We start from the raw sequence: 24,719 nt of genomic DNA, 5'->3' as shown, positions 1-24,719 counted from the left end.
GTGCATCCTCTCTCCTGAGAGCATCCTTCATTTCCTGTCCTGCACTCTCCAGTGGCCGAGAGTCCCTGTGTTTTATTTCCCCTCTGTCCATGGAAAACTCGGCAAAGGCACCACAGCTTTCCAGTGAGACTTCAAACAGCTTCATAAACTGTTTGTTTCTCACCACAAGACCCCCTTCTCACTTTTGAAAGCTTCACTAAAGCATTTTATGTGCTTGCATTTCCAGATTCCTGACTTGATGGAAAAGGAGGGAGGCGAAGTGTTGCTGCAGCAAACTCTTCAAAGTGAACTTTTCAATTTCCCTGCAAATGCTTACATTGGTTACCTCAAAGGAAGCTAAAAAAAAAAATAAATAAAAAAAAAAAGGATACAATTCTAATTTTCTTTCTTAGATTTACTGGAGAAGCAGTTTGGTCCTGCTGCTGTGATTGCAGCCTCTGGGGGGGCTGAGGAGGATGAGCCACTCTCCTCCTCTCCACTGGATCACAGCTTTGCCCAGTTAATTATTTCTGGTACTGCTGCCCCAGAAAATGTGTTAACCATGATGTTTCTAGCTGCTGCAGGATAACAAACAAATAAATAAAAGTCAGAACTAGTGAATCTAAAGGAGCTGACTTGAGAAAAAGCCCAACTTTTTTAAACTTTGTGTTCATGGTTGGCGGGGAAACGTTTTACAATGTTTTCTCAGTTTTATGGTTATATGTATCTGGGGACTGGAGAAAAGCTTGATTTGTGTTTTCCCAAGGTCCCTTACAATGGCTGTAATACCTCATCATGCCTTGGCCCTTGCAGTTTTTAGAGAACAGCTTCTGTAAGAAATGCCCTGGGCTTCTAGAAATGGCTCATGCAGTAAAGACTTGCTGGAAATGTGCTGGAAAGAGGCACTTGCTGTGTAAAGCCAGTGGATGAGGAGCTATAGTTCCTATAATTCAGCTTAAATTCAGTCTGTCCTGACCCATCTGTGCATGCAGAAGACATGAAATAAATTTCCTACTATGGGAAGAGTAGTTCCTAATATTTGTATACAGCTGGAAGCTTGTTTTCTTTTCCCTGAAACAAAAAAGGAGGAAAAAAAAATAAAAAATGAAGAAGAAACCTCTATGGTGAATCACCACAGGGCTGACACTGACTCTTGTTTTTCTTGAAAATGCATTGTATCAATGTACATTGATTTTCTGTTCATTACAGGTATTAGTTAATATATTTAACAACCTATGATTAAGCTGTAATCATCATGCTTCTGGTTAACAAAAGAGGTAAGAGGCATGTTTTTACACCAAAACCTTGCTTCCTTAGATGGTGCACAGATGATCCCAGTCAGGGAGAGAGAATCCTAGAAGGGAGCTGCTTTAGCGCTCTATGTCATAAAAAACAAGCCAGAAGGGAAGAAGAACTTTATTTTTCTCCAAATTGACTGGCCCTTTGGACATAGAACAAAAATTACATAACTCTTCCTTGAGGTAGAAGAAAAAAATCCCAGAACTAGAAAGTAAAATGGTTTTCTTGCTCATTTAGTACTTGATGCTGGTTTGGAATCTGGCCCCAAACCAGGTTAACTTCTCACATGGGAGTATTTGAACTGCTGGACACTGAGGGTGGACCTCAAATCTGTTTAGGTTCCCAAAGTAGGAAGTTGCTTCTTCTCAAAGAATTGAAAAGGATTTGAATCCTTGACTACGTCATCCTGGCCTGGATACAGGATTTCTAAAACTGTTTCAGTAATTGCACATTTTTGAGTAATTGAGATCAGTAATTGCACGGCAGCAGTGAGACTCTGGCCCCATGAGAAGTTAGGAGAAAGGTGGAGAAGGTGGGAGTAAATGCAGAAGGTAGATGTAAGGTCAAAATATTAATTTATTTCAACTAATTGATTTCCTAAGATGCATTTCAGTTTTAAAAGGATTTGTTCAAGAGGAGAAATTACAAAAGGTGTTTTATTATATGGCCTCAAAACAGATGGAGACGTGGAGGGACTGGAGGGTGGAATGGAAAGGAGGAGGATGCACATTGCACCAACTTTAGGTCAGGCTGTCTCCCCAGGAGAGAGGATGCAAGCATGGAATCCTGTAATAAATGTCTTGGTTGTACATCTCCGTGAATAATGCACTAAAAATAGGAATCTGCCATAGCCTTCACTCTGAGACATTAGCTCCTAATTCCCATGTAGAAGTCCATGCCTTTCATTCTGGGAACTGATTGTTCAGTCACATGTGCCAAGTGAAATACCAAGTGTTCGTGTCACCAGCCTCTGAGGGAAGACAGACTCACAGAGGCTGGAGGAATTAATTCTCCATTTTCCTCCAGGAAAATTGGTTTGGGTTTTTATTATTATTTTTTATAATGTGAATGAAAATCTGAGTTAAAATGTTTAATGTTAACTTTGCCTTGGATATCAAGGCATACTGAAGGCTCTGCTTTAGCTGAGAGTGTGTGTGTGTCAAAAGATTCTTCTGTGCTGCTTTTATAACTCTATCAAAGAAATTAAGCTTTGCTGGCACACTAATTGCTGCATGTCTGTGAAGTCTAATAGGTGTGGGTTTCCTTTCCTCCCTGGGAGTTCCCTTTCCATGCTGAAAACTGCCGAGTGCTGTGTGCAGGACACCACATTTGCCTTTCCCCTTCAAAATGTGCCCTCCCCAGCCCCCTCACTCAGTCTGCAATTGGAACTTTGAAGAGGAAAAGCTTTTTTTTTTACCCTGAAAGAGTTGAAGACCATCCAACTCCTCTTGATCAGAGCAGCACTTTCAGTTTTTGTCCCAGATGTGTGATAAATCCCTGCGGACTTAACCCTGATTCCAAATTGCCATACAGAGAGCAAAGAGCACTTCTCAGACATACTCTAAATCTATCCCCCTTGATCATTACTGATTCGAGAGTCTGATATTTCACTGTCATCTCTACTTGAGATGATTAAGTCTCTCAATCTTTAGTCTAAAGGAACTGATATGAACTACCCTGACAGGACAAAGTCTTCCCTCTTCATCTCTCCTGCTTTTCAAAAGATGCCTGAAATGAGCTGATAAATGGGATTTCAGATGATGGAGGAGGCCAGTCAGCAAAGCCTGTCATGCCAGACTCCCTCATTTTCAAGGGTTGCAAAGATGCTGACTTCTGGCAAAGTTTTATAGACCTTGGATGACTAAGCAAGCTTCATTAACTCAGATTTGACTAATTGCTCGTTTAAGGAAAACAAATAGAAACAGAAGAACTCAGAGCCAGCAAGCCAAATGCTGTGAATAGGATATGGAGAGAATTGCTTGAAAGCCAGCTTTGGGGCCTGTGTGCAACCCTGGTTTCATTTGCTGCTGTTCACATCTTTCCTGCTGCTGCATTTTTGTCACTACTGAAGCCATTATGTGTATCTGCCATAATTTTCCTTATGCTGTCAGCAGTTATTCCTTTGTTATCCACTGATTGCACCCTTTTTGCTTTTCTTCATTCTCTTATTTAGACCATTTCAGTAAAAAGAAGGCAACAGAAGAATCTTATCCCCTCCTCTGAGCAGCACCCTGCTGGAATTTGCAGAAAATCTGGAGGATAAAAATCAGCTAGTCAGTATAATCTAGCTATGACCTGATTTTTTCTTCACCAGTGGTTCTCAAACATTAGGAAAATCATCCATATGTTCTTCACTCACCTCCCCTTTTTACCATCCCTGATTTGCTCCTAACCTGAATATTAGTCTAGCAGTTTCCAGGAGACCAGAGAATTTAGTTTTGATTTAGTCACTGATTTAACCAAAAATATTCCTCATCATATAGTTTCCTTCCTGATGTGGTTCTTTGTCTTGTAAATTTAATTGATAGGTTTAGTGGGGCTGGGGATTTGTTACTTTTCACTGCTCATAGTTTTTATAAAGTCCTCTGCTGAGGCCCTTGTTCCACCCCCAGACTCAAGGGCTCCAGTAATACATCTCAAAAAAAAAGGAGAGTGTGTTCATCTGGTAATTTATTTGTGATGAATAATTTGCCATTGTCTCACACACCAACTTGGCTGTCAGGAGTGCTCAGATGGTTTTGTAATGAGCTTGTTTGAAAGGTGCTTTATTTAAAGAAAGACAATTCTTCACAGGCAAGCATCAGTGGGAAAATGGAAAATAAAAAATAAACACAGCACTTAACATCATCAGTATCTTGTTTTTCACATTACCCTGGGTAACATGAGGAGCAGAAGCCTCCCTGCTTTGCTCTTTGCCCTTGTGCTCTGCCTGACCAGTGATTTCATTTTTCTTGACATGTGGGGGAACAATTTCAGCTGTGAAACTGCTGATTGTCAGTTTTATGGTATCCTGCTAACCTTAGAGAAATGCTGTGGGTTGGTGCTCACCTGAATGGGCTGAAAGGAAGACATTTTTTGTTAATTTATGTGTCCAGTCCAGTTAGTGGTAGAGGGGGCTGGTGGAGATGGTTCCAGGTGTGTTCTCAGCTGCCCAGCACCACAGCCCCCTGACTCCTGCTGTCCCTGAAATACCCAGCTGTGACCTCAGTTTCCATTTCTGTAAAGGGAGAGGAATTTATTTCCTAATGGCAATTTCCAGGCTGTGGAGGGCTCTGTGGGTGTTTTTGGCTTGTTCTTGATGGAAGATTTGGAGGAAGACTCTCCCATCCTGCCTCATAATTTCCCCAGGAGCAGCCACGTGTGATTCCCTCCCATGGAAAATTTCCAGGCTCCTCCAGACCCCCCTTGGCACCTCCTCCAGATGCTGGGGAGAGGCACCGAGGCAATGCTTGCCTTAATCATTATTACACATCCTAAATAATTCCAGGTCCTCCCTGGCTTATCTCTTTTGGCCTGATAAGCCTCACTTTTAAGAACAAACCTGTTTCTTGTCTAGGCAACCCCTGAGTGTTGTGTCTATCCCTACATTTCCAAAAGTGGGGTTTTTTTGCACTTCCAAAAGTGTCAGTTAAGAAGACACTCTGAGATGAGCTTGGGCAGTTTGATTGCAGTGGGAATTAAGCCTCTTGTTACCTTTGTTTATTATTTAGCATCAGGAGATCAGTCCTTAAGCATTAAATGACAATAGCCAAATTCCTAATTTTCATTTTAAGCTGAGAAATGGAGCTGTTGCTTTGCCAGCTCAAGACACAATTTCTTTTTAAACGTTCTCACAGCCTTGTGGGAGAAAACAGGCACAAATCACTATATGTATTTTGGCAATTCCCTTATTTTTGGAGGCAGTTTTCATACTGTGTGAATTGCTAGTATTTTAATTTAGTGCCAGTATTTAGTATTAGTATTGGGGTTTTTAGGGGTTGGGTTTTTTTTGCTTTTTGGGGTTTTTTTCCAAACTAATGCTCTCCCTGAATCACAGCTCTCCATGGATGTTCTTTTTCTGTCTCTGTTCTGTTACCAGCAAAGCAAAGCTGTTGCTCCACCTTGTTTTGGAGCCCTTAATCTGCCGTGCACCTGTCTGCACACTTTTGTGTTTTGCTCCTCATAATGAAGTCCAACAGCTGCCAAGCCAGTCGAGGGGGGAAAATGTTTCCTTTTGACACCAACATGTTGAACAATTTGTTCAAAACTGCAGCTCCTTTAATCACGTATGCTGCATCTTAACCGAGAGCCTTGTTGAAATTATTTCTGCTGGCATAGCCCGGCACTCAAGATGTTCCAGAGTGAATCATGATGGAACCTCTCCCAAGTTCAAGATAATTTATTAAAGGCTGCCTTCATTTGGAGGTGAAACATTGGCAACAAGCTCTAGCTTAAATCCTGTGATGATTTTGCCGGTTTTAAGCACTGTGTAGTGAAGGAAATAATTTGTAATTGTCATAGGAGGCAGATCAGTAGGAGCAGACAGAAGCGACCCTTATGGACTGGAATAGGAATCCACATCAACTGCCTTAAAAAGCTGAAAATTACATACATTCATCCCAAATTCATGCTAGAAACCTCTAAACTCATTCATGGTAGAAAATTCTAGCACAATCAGATTTCTGAGTCACACAGTGGCCAGTGAAAATGGAGTTAGGTGAATGCAGGGCAGTTTATATTAGACAGGACAATTTATTAAGCAACAGTGGAAACAGCATGCAATTGTATAAAAGAGTGGTGGATTTAAGATGTATATTTGTATTGTATTCACAGAAAGCAACAAAATGGCCCTCAGGAGGAAAGAAGAGAAAAAATATTCAATTAAATCGTTGTATGGGCTTTTTTACCTTGACTGTAACTGTATTTTACCTATTTTAAACTTCTGGAAATGGTAAACAACCTGAGATGAAACTTTATCATAAAGCTGAACTGCAAAAGAGAATTTAGATCCCAACTGTTGTTTGACAATTGAAAATGAAATTTTGTTAGGAAAAATGCCAGTCAACCTTCTCTTTACGAGATGCTGCTAAATTCCCCTGTGCTCATATGATAAAAAAATTGCAGTTGTGTTTAATTGCAAAATACAAAAGTGCAAAAGGTTGCCTGAGGAAGTAAGTCTGCTGCACACAAAGAGAAGGCCAAGGAAATACTGATTTAGACAGCTCAAAATGAAAATATTTGCCACTTCCCACTTAGCCAGTTCCCAGCTGGCTTGGAGTGAGTCACCTTCCTTCTGATCAAACCCTCCAAGCTAACAGTGTTACTTGGGATGTCATCTTCCCCTACTCCAAATAAAATCAATCAATTATTGAAAAGAAAAAGAAAGTTATACAAAAAGAAACAGTGAAGTGGCAAAGTGCCAGATAGGGAAAAGACTTGGTTTTGTTTTGCTTTTTTGTTCCCATAAGACGCATCAAATGATGCTCCCACCATAACATACACCCCTAATAATGGCAATAACAGCAGCAATACATCTTATTGCATACTCCACCTGTAAGCAGATAACATTCTTGGAGCTCCTCAGTGATTTAAAAGCTCCTGCAAGATTAAAACAAGGGACAATTAAATGGAATTCGATACAGAAATAAAATCAGTGTGCCATAAAGGAAATGGTTTCGAAATAAAAAAAAAAAAATCCCACACGTGTATAATAATAATAATGATGGATGATTCTATCAGGTTTTGTAGCTCTTTGTGGATTTGCCACCCAGATCAGTGGCAATCATGCGACAAGATGTGTGTCAGCTCTGATCCTGCTTTCCACCTGAACATATAAACAAATGGAAAGCTCTTCCAGGTGTGGGGATGTGCGTGTCAGGGAGATGAATGTAAATGCTAAGAAGCCTCATGCAATTACAACTGAGAGATTCCCTTCATTTCCACAGCCCTGGTTCTGCAGCTGCTGCTGGGAGGAAAAGGGAAGGGTGACAGCAATTTCCACCTGATTTTCTCCAGCACTTGAGGAGTTTTAGTCAGCTCCCAGGCTGGGAACAGGGACTGTCCAAGGCAACATCCAAAGGCCACTGAGATGTAAACCAGCACCAGAACCCAGCTGAGTTTTCTTTCTTTCTAAGAGATGCCACCACCCTGGATGATTGCTGACTTCAGAAAATTTAGATATGCTGCTCTGGAGACAGGGAGTCTGGAGAATTTTTTTTTATTTTTAAAACCCAGAGTAAAGTAGGGTAGTTACTCTTACAGCATGGAAGTGCTCAACAGTTACTCTTACAGCATTAATAAGAGACATAAAGCTCTTGGCTTTTTAGCTTACAGGCAAATTATTATCTTCCTTGTGCTGGAAGTTGATGATAATTGCAGGCATGGTTTAGAATTATTTTTCTCTTTTTTAAAAAAAAAAATAAATGGAAGAGACTATTTTTTAAAGGATTTGTTCACATAGGTCACAGAAATTCGCTTTCTCTTGAGCAGACAGGTTAACTGGTCTCAGGTGACTTGATTGCAATTAGTGCAAATACTCATCCATGCTTAATTGCACTTTTAGAGCCTCACATTAGTAATTGACTATGACATCTCTTCTAGGTCTTCCTAATAATTCTCAGGCTTTCATTAAAAAAATAAAACACTCATGCTTGGCTTTCAGCTTGGAAAATGCTTGTAAATGAGCACTACAGGAATATCAGCTGGAGAAATCAGCATCTACACTGTACTCATTTGCAGAAATCTGTGCTCTTTTAAAGCTAAACAAAAATAAAAAACCAGCTAAAGAGCACCTCTCTGGGAGCTGGCTTGGTCCCTGTGGGTTTGAAATTCGTGTGTTTCCCTGGGTTCTGGTTGCTTATTTTAGTGCAGGCTGGTGCTGGGAGGAGCAGGGGATGAGCTTTGGGTGCACTCCCAGGCTGGGTTCTGCTGGATCCGTGGGCTGAGGAGCAGCAGCGTTCCTCACAGCTGTGTGCCTGGGACTCCACAGCTGCAGGATTAAACCCCACAATTTGTGTTCAGGAAAACCTCCCCTGCAACTCAGCAGGTCTCAAAAGAGAGGAGTAAAGGCCCAGCTCCTTGGGAGCACCAAAAGGGAAACTTACCTTTATTTTTCTTTTCTCTCCCCTTCCCCTGAAAGACAATTCATTTGAATTTTTCTTGACTCCAGGCACCCAAACCAAATCCAGGAGAGAGAAGTGATATTGAGCACAGTCCTAGAGAAAAGGTGTTCTGGCAGATAGAAAGAGTGAATAAAATATTAAAGCACCTGATGGTTTATCATATTTTTTATCCCCTTCTTATTAATTACTAGGAAGAGTTACAAATGTCATCACATTGTGTTCCCCGAATTCCCTCACCCAATGTTATTCCATCAAAAGCCAGAGAACCTCATAGTGGGTGTAATTCTGATTTCTTCCTTATCATGTAATGTCACCAAATCTTTCTGTCATTATCATATTGGTGATGAGCTCATTTCACCAGGTGAGGAAAGCACATCTGAATTTTGGATATATCAAAGCTTCTTCCCTTGTTTCTTTTCTTCATGGATCATTTCTTTCCCATGGAAATCACAAGTTGTTAACTATTGCTTGGCAGGAGCAGCATCCAGAGCAGCAGCCAGTGCAGCAGGTCTCCAAAAACAGATTGCTCCATGTTCTGACACAGGCACAATCTGTCAGGGAGTGCAGCTGATGTTCTTGGGACACTCTGAGCTTTGGGGGGCTGGGGATGCACTGGAGTAGATACAAACCCAGCCAAGCTCATTTCTGGGTGCAGTGTGATGATGGCAGAACAGAGCACAGGGCAGGTGAAGCACCTGTGTTAACCCAGGCTTTGGGAACCCTTTTGAAGCCTGTCCAATGCCTGTTTGCCCTGCTGGAGTTTTGGGTTTGTAGCTGTGAGAGCTGCAGGTGCTGCTCCCATCACAGAGCAGAACACACTTTTCTGTGCCACGCTCTGCTTTAAGTGCCTCAGCAATTCCATTTTACCATAATGAGATGGGTACCGTGCATCTATCTGATGTCAACTGATTGCAGAAAGAGCATTTAATTAGCATGTAACTGATAAGTCCAATTACTCTGTAATGATTTGGAAATTACATGAGCTACGTATTCCGCGATCGTGGCCTCATATAAAACGTGAAACTTGTGAGGAAATTTTAGCTACTTAATGAACGCTAAAAAAAAAAAAAAGCAAACTTACTCTGCGTTTAATCAGATATCAATTAGTTGGAAAAGGGAAATCTTAAATTAACATGTATTAGCAGTGTTAATTGGCAGCAGCCTTTGCATTGAGCCAAGTGCAGCGTGGCAGCCCATTTCCACCTCGGTGTGTGTGACACAGCACAGGGTGTGCAGCCCATACAGAGCCTCTTATTGAGCCATAACTTTGTAAGAAACTTAATTATTCCCTTATACTGGGGGTGGATCTGATACATAATTAATTCTGGCTTCTTGTAGAAAATGCCTGCATGATTAGCAATGCATGAAATACATTATCCCTGGCATATTTTTAAAAACCTTGGTAGCTCCCCTTTGAAACTGGCCCTTGCTCTTTAATTAACAGACAACCTATTGCAATGTGAGATTTGTGATGTTGCCGTTTTGGCAGCATTTGAGGTGATGTTGTTTGTTAGGTTGCCATGGAGCACACTTCATTTCATTTATGATCACATGTCCTTAATGATGGGAGGAATATCTCGGGGACAACACTCACAATGTTACTTCAGAAATACTGGTTTGTGTTTAAATACTCTGCAAACCAGAGTAATATGTGCAGCAGGAGTATTTTTGCTGCTTGTCTCTGCTGTTGCATGGCTATTTCCCAATGAATGTGCAAGAACTTGTCTAATCCTTCTGGTGTCAGAGGCTGGAATTTTGGGAAGGTGTGGGAGCCTAGCCTTCAAAAAGAGTTAGCAGAGAAAAAAAAGTTGTCTTAGAGAATTAAAGCTACAAAGGTTAGGTGCTTTCAGTGAGCTGGCATCTGAAGGAATAAGATTCTTTTCCCATTAAGCCCTGCAGGGATCCTAGATGGATTGGTCATTCAAGTTAGATGCTTAATTGCCTAAATCTAGAGGTTGCTAATAATTGCCAATATGCTCAGAATTGTCCAAATAGAAATATGACCTGGATGTAAGACAGCCTAAATATATTTTCTTAAATAAGTTGGTAAAACCTATCAAAAAACACAGAAAAAAAAAATTCATGATTGTTGAACATTCTCATAAAAGTAATAAAATTATTTCATTTTGGTCAACCTCTTAAAGTGACATATGACTCCTACTCTTTCTAGTCTACCAAAGCACTATCAAAGTATAAAACTCCCCAAATATTCTGCAAGTACCCATGGCAGGAGGAGGAAAGGGAAGGGTTACAGACCTATGGTTTCTCTCTTTGCTCATAGTCAAAGGTTTTTTTTATTCTCTAGATATATTTGGGTACCAGATGGCAGATTGATTTCCAACTTGTCAGGCAGATTAACTGAAGTTAAGATCCTAAATCTGTTTGGGGGCCTGATGATCCTGCTTAGCAAAGATGACAATGATCTCACCCAAAGTTAGGCATTTGGTACTTGAGAAAATTAAACAGGATTGTAAGTCCAAGTGGGAACTCAAATTTAAAGCTTTGGTGTGAAAAAGGGATATTTGACTCTTCTGGAACAAAGGAGACAAAACAATGACCCCTGCTGAAATATTTCATTTTCTGTGACAAAGATTTTGTTCTGGATTCCAGGAATACCAAATCCCTCCCTCTTTGCCTTCCCTCTCTGAGCTCCCTAGAGAAGTGTATTTGTCTCATTTCCTCTGCTAATATTGCCCCAAATTCATTTTTGACTGAGTGATCACTGCTGTTGAATAGTGCTGGACACTTGGAAAGTGTTGGGCTGATACTGGGTGATATCAATAAGGATTTTGGAAGTGTCTAGAAAGCAAAGTAATTCCAGTTGGCTTTTTTGGCTGCCTTTAGTACAGCAGAATCAGTCCCTGAAATCAGCTGGGGGTGCTGACAGTGTTCAGATGCATTTCTGCCCTGCTGGGTGGCACTGGCTGCAATGGAGCAAGGCTGTGGTCACAAAATGCTGACTAAAGGTGGCTGTAAAAATCACTTTTGCTGAAAATAATTTAGAGCTATGCACAGGACTGGCATAAAAGAGACAACTGGGAACATCAGGTTTACACTGGTTTGTGTGTTAAGACCATTTTGTGGGGTTGTTTATTTTCAATTATTGTTTCTATTTTTCCAGTAAAATTTCCGAGGATGTAGAAAAGCAGTAGAAACAAATGGAAAAAAAAAATCAGGTCTAAGTCAGTTGTTTTCCAAAGTGGAAATAAGTATAGGTATGTTGTAAGTAATCCTGTAGCTCAGCACACACTGTTTGACCAAAGAAATCTCCAACCCACCACCCAACCAACCAACCCACCAACCAATATTGAAATGGATTTTCTCTGTAGGAACATTCTATGGAGTGCAGGTTTGTGTGTGTGTGTGTGTGTTTGTGCTCCAGCTCCAGACTCCTTGGGTCTGGTTGGGCTACAAGAAACAGGACAGGGACTGAGCAGCCTCAGGAGGCTCTAAAGCCTCTCTGTCTTTCCCCAGGCCTGGCACTGGTGTGGCAATTTGAGCAGCTGGGTAAGGGACCTTGCTTCACTCACAGGCTGAGCTGTGGGCTGTCAGCCCAGCCTGCAGGATGGCTTTTCCTGACAAAGCCCTGTCACCTCGAGGCAAGTCACAGGGTAATGCAGAAGCCTGGAGAAAGCATCATTTCCCCCCTTGTCGTCACAGAAACCAAGGCAAAGTGGTGAGAGATGTGAGTGTGGCTTTAATGAGTTGCAAACATGGCACAATGATTCAATGTGAGCCAGAAATTAGTCAGGCTGAGTAGCAAAATGACACTTTCTTTCAAAAACACCACAAAAGCATACTGTAATTTTGTGTAATTACTGATCAGCTGCCATTGATTTATGCCTCTCATTTGCCATCAAAGGACCGAGTAGAATTTAGCCTGAGCACCAAAGAGCAACTGGATGCCTTTCTTACAGAGTGTACCAAATGATTGTGGCAGATGTGCCTGGGCTTCAGGATCACAGAGGCTTCTGCCCTAAGAAGCCCCAATTTTCTAACCTAAGAGCCCCAATTTCTCCTGAAATGGAAAATTTTTTCTCCAGTGGAGCACAACTTGTCCTTTGCTAACACACTGACTCATATCTGCCCTGTTGCAAGGACAAGGAGTCAGATTAGTCCCACCTCAAACTGGCACTTTTCTGGAGAGTCTCAGCTGGACCCCAGGTGTTGTGGGCTCCTTCTTTCACTAAAAATAGGTGAGATGTCTTCACAGGTTACCTAATGCATTATGAACATAAATCTGTTCCTTCCTGGCTGCCGTCACAGGCGCTGGCTTTTTTAGCCAAACTTCTTGCTGCTTTTATGACTGGTGGTTGAATCAGCACTACCTGGACTCTATTTTGGGTAATGGAGATGTGCTGCAAGGAGCAGGATGGGGCTCCTGTCCAGCTGTCCCCAGGGCTGGGGCCGTGGGCTCCACTGCTGAGCTGCTGCTGCTGCATCCTCCAGCTGGAGCAGGACTGTGGCTCAGTACAGGAATATCCATTCCCTGACCAAAATAAAACTTCTGCCTGGCATTGCTGTGGTCAAACGTGTCTACCCATGAGGATTTGAGTGATAGGTTCAGAGCCTGACTTTCTAGTTGTTTTGTGGGGTAATTTAAATCAACATTGCTGTGTGACAAGTTGTAATTTCTGTCATCTGACACAACATTCTGTTAGGAAAATTCCCTGCTCTGAGGAGCATAAAATGTGAAATGGGAACAGAAAAATCCTAGTTTTCCTTTCTGCTTGCTCCCTTGGCACTGAAAGGAGACCACAATCTGAGAAGAGATGACAGTGTGGTTTTTGACACACCACCTGTGTTTTCAGGTGCCACTGGGCCGTGAGTGTCCCGGTGTGTACCAGCACTGGAGCTCTGTGTGGGTCAGTGTATGTGAAGAAAGCTTTTGCATGCACTATTTCTCCTTTCTGGCTGAGATAGTGGAGTTTTGAATTGATTCTTATGAGGTCAGAATTTAAACAAAGTGGAAAAGGCAGCAATTCCACAGTGCAGGCTATTGATTTATAATTTCCTTTTTGAGCAGAAAGTGGTAGGTTACAGGGCAGAGAAGTGCTAGGAGAGAAGGCAAAAAGAATAAAGAAGGATTAGGGAGAAAGGAGGAGAAAGGAGGTTGAAAAGAACAGCTATAGAAAAGGGAAAGAGACTACAGAAAAGGGGGCTTGCAGGAAAAGGGCACCTCCAGGAATGCTTGGGAAATTGTGTGGGTAGGGTGACAAAAACAAGGGAATCATCAATATAAGTAGAGGGTACCTAAGGCAACCAAGAGATGGGGTAAAAAAAATAGATGTGGACAACAGGAGCTGAAACACTTCTTCTCAGTGGTGAAATCTAATCCTTCTCTGCTTTCCTGGGCTGTTCTCCATGCAGGGCTGGGGTTCTCCAGCACCACTGCTGGAGGCTGCACTTGCTTAGCACCTCTTGGGTGCACTGGATTGCTCAGCTGGACCAGCCATGGCTCCAGTTTGCCTGCTGAGTGTTCCTAATCCTTCTTTTCCAGGGCCTGGAAAGTCAAAACTGTAAGGGCAAAGAAACAAGCTTCTTGCAGTATAGGCAAAATTGACTAGTTAATAAAAAGGATTGAAAGGTAGAAACAACAGCTTAATATAGGTATTTGCACCTTTAGTCCAGGGTCTCATCTTTGGAAACACAGCACTTGGGGGATTCTTTTGGCTAAAAGACAATGGAGGGCCAGAGTTAAACCAAATGAACTTTCTCTTAAAGCGTATCGGAAGTTAGGGAGGCGGGGAATGATTCATCATTCCGAATTCTCAGAATAGATTTGCTAAATTTACAAATTCCATGTTACTTCTCATTCTCTTCTCCAGCCTTGACTGGCAACAGCTGTTCCCTTTGTTCTACTTTACCCCTTGGCTTCATAATTTTCCCATCAAAATGTACCTGTTTGTGTGCTGTGAGATCCTGAACTGGTTTGGGAGATGATGATAGGAAGGGAATCAGTCTTTGCATAGTGAAGGAAAGGAAGAGAATTTTTTTTGTGCTTTGTTTCATTTTCCACTGCCCATTTTCTGTAATTATTCTATCAAAGATTGTTTGTAGGAATAATTCTGGAAAGAATAAAGTTTTGATGATTGCAGGATATTTGGACAGAGCAAACTTGCATCTCTTTGAGAAGCTTCTTTGAGACTTCTTTGCCCTATTTCAAACAGAAAGATACAGAATTCTGTGACCTTGTTGGTCAATCAAGCAAAGCAAATTGAATTTGAAGTAATTAATACTTGCCACAATGTGCTTGGGAATATGCTAACAACCAAGAACTATTTGCAACAAATTAGTTCAATTAATTAAACAGATAAAGATGAAACTATTGAGATAAATTATTCCTTTTGTCCAGGTCTAATAATAAATGGTTTTGGCTGTTGCACTGATGATACCTTCACTGATAAGTCTTGACTCTTCAAGTAAGTAAAAAAAGCATAAAATGTGGCATTATCACAGGATTTTTATTCTGGTTTGATTTGGAATTTTGAGAACAAGCTCCTGTCTGGAACTTCTGTGTTTTACAAAGAATGAGAATTAACTAATAGTAAGTGATTGGAGATCTAGCAACCAGAAAGATGAGAAGAACTGAGGCTGCCCAGCTTCTGGAGGAAGAGAATGCCCAGAGATAACACAAAAAAAAAACGTGGGGGAGGATAAACTCCTTTGTGTATTTGATGGGGCTGGGACAAGTTACCATGGAATAAAAGACATTGAGAAGTTCTAAAAAAATTACTATAACTTATAAAATTATAAAATTATGGAAGGTTAATTAAAACTGTAGGGGACCATCTGTAGTCCCCAGCCTTGGAATGTTTTAAGAAGAGTCAGGGCATGATTTTAAGTCTAATGTGCTCCACCTTGAGACATGGGGAATAGGCACCATGACCTTCATCCATATTACTGCCATGTCTGTGATTTTGGTACAAGTTGTGTGAGAAAATTTAGAATTTAACCAGGGAGAATATTTGTTTTCACTCACAAAATCTAAGGATTAAATGTCATCTGAGCATCCCCTACTTAAAATTGATATGATTGATATGATAAATTGACAAAATAAGAGGGGTCTGGGAAGGAGGAAGAAGTGGCTGCACTGATTTGTCCATATATTGAGTAAAGTTGTTTTTTTAGGGGTTTACATGTTTTCTGTCTGTAAGCCATGTTTAGCGTCTCAAAATCCCCCTATGTTAACGCATCCCATCTGCAATAAGTGGAGAAAGGGGTTAGGAATGTTCATTCCTGTACCAGGAGCTGCACTCTTTTGAGAGCTGGAGCACAGAGCTGAGGGTCTGGTGGTGAGATCTGCCACGTTTTGCTCATGGTGGAGGCCAGGCCACTCCATCAGTGTCTTTGAAAGGTCACTGTCAGTGGTGCCATGGCTCACCCTGCCTGCAAGTTCATTCCCCTCTGGATCACCCTTGTCTTTTGACAGCGAGAGGGACCTTGAACCACCTTGACCCTTGCTGTTATTTTGAGAAGCCTCCCCCTCACCCAGGAGCCTTTTTTTCTGCTTGTGATTCCTCAGGGCCTCCTGCAGAGGAGTTTGGGGGTGTCTCAGGAGACATTCTTAGGCTGCAAGACGGTGACACAAAGCTGAAAGTACCAGAATGTGCCTGAGACAAGTTTTGACACACCACGTTATCACAACCAGAACTAACTCACAGACCATTATATGCATTTATCATACAGTACTGAAGTATGAAAGACTCAATTAAAGTTTATTTGATATAAAATTAACGCTCCTTTCTTCCTCCTTACTGTGCTGATTATGTTAAAACAGAACAATGAGGCAGCTGCAGTGGAACAGTATCAGAGAAATTTCTGTCAGCATTTACTATAGGCAAAATTACCAGGCTGGGTTTTCTCAGCCAGCTCCTCCAGCCAACTGGCTGCACATGCTGCAAAGGCTTTTTCATACTATCAGGGGCTGCAAAAAGAATGCATTGAAATTTTCCTCCTTTTTAAAAAAAGGGAGAGAATGGTGCAAACACAGGAAAAATTTCCATATTCAGCTCCTGCATTGTGCCTCTCCTCCACAGCTTCCCAGGGCTCGGATTCAGCGAAGCCTCTCAGTGCTGCTCCGACCTCGGGCACCCACGCAGGGCCTGGGAAATCACCGTGGGTCTCTTTTAAAATGCAGTTAAACACATGTCACACTTGAGCTTTAGCTGCATTTGAACGTTGGAATTTGCCAAAGGAAAATACTGTGTTTTACAATTAATTCTATTTGTGTGATTTTAGCATAGAGAGAAAACTGGATGGTAATGATCACCTTTGAAAACCAGTCAATAAAAATCAATCACTCAGATTCTGTTGATTTTACCTTTTATTTTTTTTGTCTGGTTTTTTTTGGTTTTTTTTTTTTATTTTTTAAAATAGTGGAACAACACTTCCCTAAACAAGGTTACTTTTACATGGTCGTTAGTGGAATTCATCTAGAAGCTTCTTGAATCTACTCCTATTAAATTTTATACACTTCTGTTCCATGAGAGTGAAAAGTAATATTTCAAAGGATAAGTCTATTGAAACAGTCATTTTTTTATCATAATGATTTTTTTTTTTTAAACACATCCTTCAATTTATTTTTTCATCTATGATGGAGTTGGAATAAGAATAGTAATTTGACAATGTAAATTTGCATGGAAATATGCTGCCTAAAACCCCATTTATTACACCAGTTATAATTCAAGTAGATATAAAATGGCCCAAAGGTAAAGCAGAGTTGACGGCAGAATAAAAATGTGCATGCAACTTTTTATGAGCTGAAGTTTGTTGACTTTCTGGTTATTTTCATTTAATATGTCTCCAGATGAATATTAACTTATTTTTGTAGGATGTTTCCTTCTGGTTCTCTACTACTGAAATAAGAATAATAGGTGAGCTGATTAATATTTGGTTTAATTTCAGCCTTGTATTCCCAGCTGAAATAGAACTTTATGGGTTTTTTTTTTAAAGGGTGATTTGACTTTTCTATTTCCCAGTGACTCAGAAGGGATATTCCTACCCCAAAAGCAGTCACAAATTGTAGTTGGCTACTATCATTTTTCTCCTTCTGCAATAGCAGACAGGTTCTGCTTTTCTTACGCTCAGATTCATTGAACACGATGTCAAAAGAACAGAGCTCTACTCCAGTTCTGGTTTGGTTTCTTTTTTTTTCTATTTTCCACCCATATTCTTTCCTGACTAACAGCTGAGAAAATCAATTCACAGTGAATTTTATGAAAAAAGTGAAGTGATTTAGGGTTTAATAACAGAGAACAGGAAAGGTAACTCTGTCTCAGATGTTCAAGCCTGCTCCCACCCTGCTCCAGTGCCCTGAAGAGCGTGTGGGTTCTCAGCTGGCTCGTGAGTTGTGCTTTCTGGGCACAGATGAGACTTCCTGCAGTGGAAACAGGAGGAATCTTAAGGGGAAAAAAAAACAAAAAAAGGATGAGATTTTATAGGTTTTTTTTTTTCCACTTATGATGTAGTATCTTTTCTCTCTGATGACGCAGGCAGACTCTGAACCATGGCTCTGCAGGCTGAAGCCAGTTTAATGTGGATTTTATGCATCTTGCAGCTGCCACTCAAGGCAGATATTGCATGTTTCAGCAAAGTCTTGGGATCCTTCTCAAGAGTCACCAGCCTGTAAAATCCAACTTTGAAGCTGCAAATGAAGCTGAAATGCCATATAATATTACAAGGGTTAATGAGGCAATAATTACTTTCCTGGTCTCTTACTCTCTGCTAATGACAAATTAAAAAAGAACAAAAAGAGGGCAAAATTGCTCATGTTTTTATACTGCAGACAATAATGACCATCACATGGGTTGTTATAATCATCACAGGCTCGTGGTATTTTTCAGTTGAAATAGTTTACTGGTTTTTATCACTGACTAGTGATGTTTGCTGCTTTAGAAATTAGTTCTGTAATTTTAAATATCTTTTTCTCCCATGTATTATGGACATATAAATAGGGTAATATTTTTCTCTCATTGCTTTTGTTTGGTTTTCTGACTCCTTCCATATTGATTTGTCTCAGTGCTCTGTGAAATTGATTACATTTGCTTGTTTAGAAACGAGGCTTCTGGAATTCTGCATTATATTTACCACTTAAGAAGAAAATGACAACAAAGAAACGAGTTTCTTTTAGAAATTAAACAAAAGCCTCATTTAGATGAAAGTTAATTTAATGAAAGTATTTAATCTTCCCCTCCTCCCTATCCTGAAGCTAGGAATTATGGCACTTTTTTATTTTAAGATCTCTTTTCCATGTTTATTTTGAGCCAATCTCAGTGTACTGGAAAAAATGATTTTTTATTCTGTTAGGCCTGCTGAGATTATCCTGCTCTGCAACAAGCAGCTTTAGAACTTCTGGTTTGAGTTTCCTCAACAGACAGAACTGAAGGGCCTTGTAGTGTATTCACTTAAATTCAGTATTCCTTGTCACATGGATTTCTATTCCTTTTTGCATGACCAGAAAACCACCCATGGAATCATTTTGGCTCTAAAAGACCTCTAAGGTCATTGAGTCCATTTGAAATGAAGTGGAAGATGGCAATAGCTTCTGCAGCAAGTTCACATTCTGCCAGGTCCCACAGAATCTCAGAAAGGTTTGTCTTGGTAGGGACCTCAAAGATCATCTGTTCCCAACTCCCTGCCGTGGCCAGGGACATCTTCTGCTATCCCAGGTTGCTCCAAGCTCCACCTGACCCAGTTTTGGACATTTCCAGGGATGGGGCAGCCACAGCCTCTCTGGGCAACCTGTGCCACAGGGAAGAATTTCTTCCTAATGTCTAATCTAAATCTGCCCTTCTTCATCTTAAACCCATTCCCTTTTGCTTGATCACTGCATGCCCTTGTAAAAAGTCCCTCTCCAGCTTAGTTTTAGTCCCCCTTTAGGTGCTCTTGGCTTTAAGCTCTAACATATCCCTGTTTTTGTTCCAGAGGATTTCACCCATCCCATCCCCAGCCCACAAACCTCTTCCTACCAGCCTGGCAAAGTGGTTTGACAGGTCATGCTCAGCAAAACTCCAGCTGGGGAGCTCTGTCTGTGCTTAAGGCAGTCAGCCCACTGGAAAACTGGGCTCCAGGGCAGGTTGTGGCCGCCAGCCTGGCCCCCTGCCCACAGCTGGAGAGCTCCGTCAGCTCGGGGGCTTTGCACTGGTGCTGGGAGACCCTCTGAGGAGGAGCAGCCTCTCCTGCTCACACAGGAGACAGATAAAGTTTGGTGTTGCAGGTTGCCTAATGTCAGCCTTTCTGGAGACAAACAGACCCATCTTCAATTCCCTTGGGAGCTGTAGCATTTTGCAGACAAGCTGATGCCTAATTTTAAAGACAAGAGGCAAGGCAGCTGCAGCCCAGCTGTGTGGAAATCTTTTAGCAGTATTGGGACTGGGATGTGGAATTTTTTTTTAATCCTACAGCCTAGAATATCTGCTGGAAAGGTCCCCTTATGTCTTTTCTGCTTTTATTTTGTGTCTGGGGCAGCTAAAATAGCAGAGGACAATAAAGGAAGGCTGTGCTTTGTGGAGGTGTCATTCCCAGATCCAAATCCCCGCTTCCCCTCCAGGTGTCACCATGCAAATGGGTACAGCAGCCCTGACTTTGAGCTTCTCTTGTTATCAATCTTCATCTTTACATACCTGTGACAGGGAACATTAAACTCAGCCTCAGTTTCTGGAGATCCAGGAGAGCTGGGCACATTTATTTCCCAATGCTTGATCTCCCACCTGGATCCCTGCCAGCAGGTTTGGTTCCTCTGGTGCTCGGGGACTGTACCCAGCCAGGGTGCTGACAAATGTAGAGAATGATAAGGATCTTTAAAAAGAGAAGCAGCTTTGTAGCTATGCATTGCAGTTCCATTTAGCTTTCAAATTCCTGCCGTGTAGTAAAAAAAAAAAATCAGATCTAAAATGTTTCATGGAAAAGTTCTGATGCTCCATATCATATTCTGTGATTTTTTCCCCCATTATAACCATATTATGTCTTTCAGATACTGTGAGAGGGAGGGGGAGAGGTGAGAGCAAGACAGAAGAAAGAAACTGTGGCTCCCAGAGTTAGCTACGTTATCAGAGACCTGAAGTTTGAAGTGGAAACTAAATCATCCCTCAATGTAAAATGTATCTTGTAGCAGAATTAAGAAGTTCCACAGGAGAAAAATGACCACAAGTCAAGCTATTCTTTCTCTTTCTCCCACTTCCTGCCATGTTTTTATAGCTATTATTGAACAAAATCTGTGTCACAACAGATTAATCTCTCGAATGATTCTCCCTTGAGTAGGGAAATGTCTCTGGCCCTGTGTGAGCGTGTGAACAAGGTGTTACACCAAGCTGCTGGGAGAGGAGCAGAAACAGGGGCTGCTTGGAAAGGGCTTTGTCCCTTTCCAGGGAATCGCTGGAAGAAGCAGGGGGTGAGAGACAATCTCTGTGTGCTGTGCTCAGGGAGAGGGCTCGGACACCCCTTTGCTGTGGACAGAGGTCAGAGAGACGATAAAACAACATCATCCTGGCAAAAGGGGGGTGCTGGCACATCCTCAGAGCTCAGCCTGGAGAGCTGGCAGGCAGTGTCTGCTGCAGACACGGAACTGCAAGGGCAGGAGCTGAATGGAGACAGATGGAAATGTTTCGCAAAGTGATTTGCTTGTGTCAGAGATGGATAACACACGCTTGGTTGGGCAGAGGTCATCAGTCAATTCTTGTTGAATTTCCACCAGCTGGATTGTGTTTCAACCAGGGATGGGATCCAGAAGTGGTTTTTAACACCCTGGAATATCTTAACCCTTTCTCTCTGTTCTATTGCTTAGGTTCAGTTGCAGGGGCCTGGGGGAAACACCACAGACCTTGTCACCAGCTCACAGCTGCTGGAGGCTGAGTCATTAATGACTCAAATATTCACTTTGCAGTGCCTGTGACTCCCACCACAGACTGTCTCAGATAATAAATAAAATCCTGAAAAAACCTGGTTAAAGAAAATATTAATTTGTCTGTAGGGAGAATTTTTGTAATCCGCAGTCCTTAGGAACAAATCATTGCAGTTGGAGCATTAAAGAAATGGAGGCAAACTCTTCATGTCAAGCATTGAAATTACTTTGTCTAGTGCTTCAGTATCTTTTAAAATCTGTATGAACAAATATAAACAAATCACCAGGGGATTTTTTTCAGTGTAATATTAGTGACAAGAGAGTCCAGAAAGTGTGTACTCTCAATCCATTACTAAGATGTAAATCCTTAATTATACCAAATTATACCATATATGTCAAGCCTGTTTATTACTTAGACAGCTGTAATAGTTCTGAGGTTCCAATGAAAACATGTTCTGAAGAGAAGTCACTGCACTCTTCACTGCATACTTAATCAGATTTTCAGTCAATGCATTGTGAGCAAGGCTTTAAAACTCCTGAAACTACAGTTTATAGCAAATTATAATGTTCGACAGAGTGAAAACACACTCCTCTTCAAGTCACTGTGTTCAGCTGAACTACACCTTCAGATTATCTTTAGGAAGCAGGGAAAATTCGTAAATGCTGTTTTGTAGATGAGGCAAAGTGGCTGCAGAGAGCGTAAACGATGTTCCCAAGGTTGTGGCAGATTTCCTCCTGTTTGCTCCCCTCTGTGGCTGTAGGTGTGGGAACAGAACCAGGCTACACCACCTTTTCCCTGCTGCAGCTTGGTGACAGTGGGAGTGCTGTCTGCAGCGAGGACCAGAGTTAGGCTGAGCCTCAGCCTCACGTTGTGTGCCTCCTGCAAGAGGGAGAAGGTTGTTGGAATAGCCTTGGAGTAAATCAGCCCAGTGTGGCATTCACAAAAGGAGAGTCCAGTTAACAGAGACAGACTGTTTTAAAAGAGACAAAAAGAGGATTAAACGTGGTTACTTCTCAACTTTGTCTTTGCATTTCCTTGCCTGCGTCTCTTCTATGGTCTCATGTTAGCTGTATGATTTGTGTCCCTATATGAAGTCAATATCCCAGAAAATCGTCCTCCAACATTTCTTGGATGTTTGCAGAACAGGTCCCTCAGCTCCATCATGTGAAAGATTTCCATAGTTTCACTGGGGAAAAAGAAATTACAAACGTGGCAAAATGAATTTTAAATTCCCAAACCTTAAGTAGTTTCACTGGGCTGTGCATCCTCCTCATTTCCCTTCCCTCTCCAAAATAACTCTCTTTTCATTGATATTGGGTCTTTCTGGTAAATCTTCCCTCTCATCTCACATGTACTTAAATATCTCTCTCCTAGAAACACTGCCTCCTGCATCCCTCCATCTGATTTCCTCTTGGAAATCAGCCAGTCTCAAATTAATCTTCTGGATGGGAAGCTGGCCCTTCCTGCCTGGTGTGACGGGTGACTCATGTCTGTGCTTCTGCCTGCACCCCAAATACGGCAGCCTGAGTCACTGTCCTGCACCACATCCCTCTCTCATCTTGCTCCCCTGCCCCAGTCAGAGATTCCCAGCCGATGTGTGCAGAGCTGGCAGAGCTGGCAGAGCGACTGTCCCAGGGCCCTGCTGTGACCTGCAGGCTCCCTGTGACCCTCAGGTGTTCCCCTGGTGAGCTCAGGGACAGCACTGCCACCCTCCACATCATCTCCAGGCTTGCTTTGCTGCTGGAAGTCAAAGACCAAGCTCCATTTCAGAGCTTGGTTCTTCAGGCACTTTTAGACATTATCCCTATCATGTAGTTAATGAAACTATCTCAAATAAATGCCAATATTGGGCCTTGGCCCAGACCTTTAGTTTATGTTTTTGACCAGCCCCGGTTCTTCATTTGGCAACATATCAAAACGTACAGATGGATCAAAATAGATCATAATTTCCCAATAAAATATGATTCTTTGCAAATAGTTACCCATCCTGTCACAGCTGGTATTCACAGGGCTTGAATTATACATGTGCAAGCTGGAAGTGCTGTGATGGCTCAGCCATCCAAAACCGTGTTCACAAAAACCATTCCCCAGCCCCATCCTACCTGCTGGTCCAAAGGAGTCCCCTGTGGATGTGGTGGGAAGAGTTTTGTCCTTCAGCCAAGCTGTGCTGGCCTCGTACAGAGCTCAGCCAGTGAAAGCTGCTTCTGTCAGAGAGCTGCTCCCCGCCAGCTCATGGGCACCCCACACTCACAGGAGCTGTCTGACATTCCAACACTAAAATACGTGTGTATTAGAGGGATTGTTGGTCTTCAGCAAGCAGAAAACATCTCATTTAGTCAGATAAATTATTCATTAGAAATAATTTGTTCAACTCCAGTACCCAGCAACAAAAGGGTTTACTTTTCTTTTCTGCCATATAATGAGGAATCTCTGTCAACATTAGTGGGGAATATCCAGAACAATCACACTAATATTGGGTTTTATGCTTACCTACATGTTCTTTAGAATTGGATGCAATGCAAAGCTATGCATGTATTGGTGTTAGATTCCAGCACAGGGAGCTGTGCCAAAAAAATCCCTCCTGAACATGCACAGTGGTGCACATTCCAGTGAGAATGTATTTCACAGTTCAGTGGCTACTGAAAGTTACATTTTTTTGGGTATAATATTTTGTTGTAAGTGACACATTTAGGTGTGTTATGAAGTCCCTTCTCTATTCCCCTGATAAAAAACAACACAGTGTAAGAAGTGGCTGAGACTGAAGCTCCAACTGGTCAAGTTCAGCTGTCCAGCAGCGAGGAAGACTGGTCAGAAAAGAATGGAAGAAAGAGGCAAGCACAGAACTGTGCTTCCCTCAGTTCCAGAAATTTATAGTTTGGAGTTGTAATGAGTTTATGTTTAAAAATCTCTAGATATTTCTTCTAGGAGTTGGTCAAATGTGTGTGTGTGGATTCATCTGTGGCTTTGGTAAATTCCTACCTTTCTCATTCTTTAGCTTTACAAATGTCCCCTACTCTTGCCAAAAGCCAGAGTTAGATTTTTTATATATCCACTTTAACATGTCACTACTCTGAATTTCCCTTCCAGCCTCCCCAATGTTCTTGCAGAGTTTCCAAAAAAATGTAATATGTGGCTCCATGCTGTCCTGAAACTTTCAGATATTTCAAAAAGAATCTGTGATTTACGAGAGAATATGCAACAAATTCCAAGGCCCAATAACTTACCTTTATTGGTTTTATTTCTTAATAAAAGAAATTAAGTGTGTCTGCTTATCTCAGTGGCCATTCTGTCACTCCAGATGGAAAAGTACTTTGTCTTGTGAATCAATTATTAAACCTTTGATGAATATTTTTGCACTTTATATTCTTCTGCTGCCATTACCTTCTTCCTTTCCTTGTTCTTCCTCTTTTCCTTGTAATGTCAGCACTACTATTCTTCTGGCAGTCCCCTCCCTAAGGTAGGCATGACTTCAGAGGCTTCCTGGATGACTTCAGAGGAG

At 41.7% G+C, this 24,719-nt stretch overlaps 1 long non-coding RNA gene across 1 annotated transcript; it reads right to left on the bottom strand.

Annotated features, from left to right (window-relative positions):
• Nucleotides 1–13,774: 13,774 nt before the first annotated feature.
• Nucleotides 13,775–24,463, bottom strand: LOC131584108 (uncharacterized). Its single transcript, XR_009278658.1, has 3 exons — nucleotides 24,445–24,463; nucleotides 20,003–20,150; nucleotides 13,775–13,895 (listed from the first exon to the last, which is right to left on the bottom strand). It is a non-coding gene; the product is annotated as an uncharacterized LOC131584108 (long non-coding RNA).
• Nucleotides 24,464–24,719: the final 256 nt, after the last annotated feature.

Source organism: Poecile atricapillus, chromosome 13 (genome assembly GCF_030490865.1).
Source record: "Poecile atricapillus isolate bPoeAtr1 chromosome 13, bPoeAtr1.hap1, whole genome shotgun sequence".
Classification (NCBI taxonomy): domain Eukaryota; kingdom Metazoa; phylum Chordata; class Aves; order Passeriformes; family Paridae; genus Poecile; species Poecile atricapillus.
The sequence above is the reverse complement of the archived record's forward strand: the minus strand, read 5'-3'. Positions and strand labels throughout refer to the sequence as shown.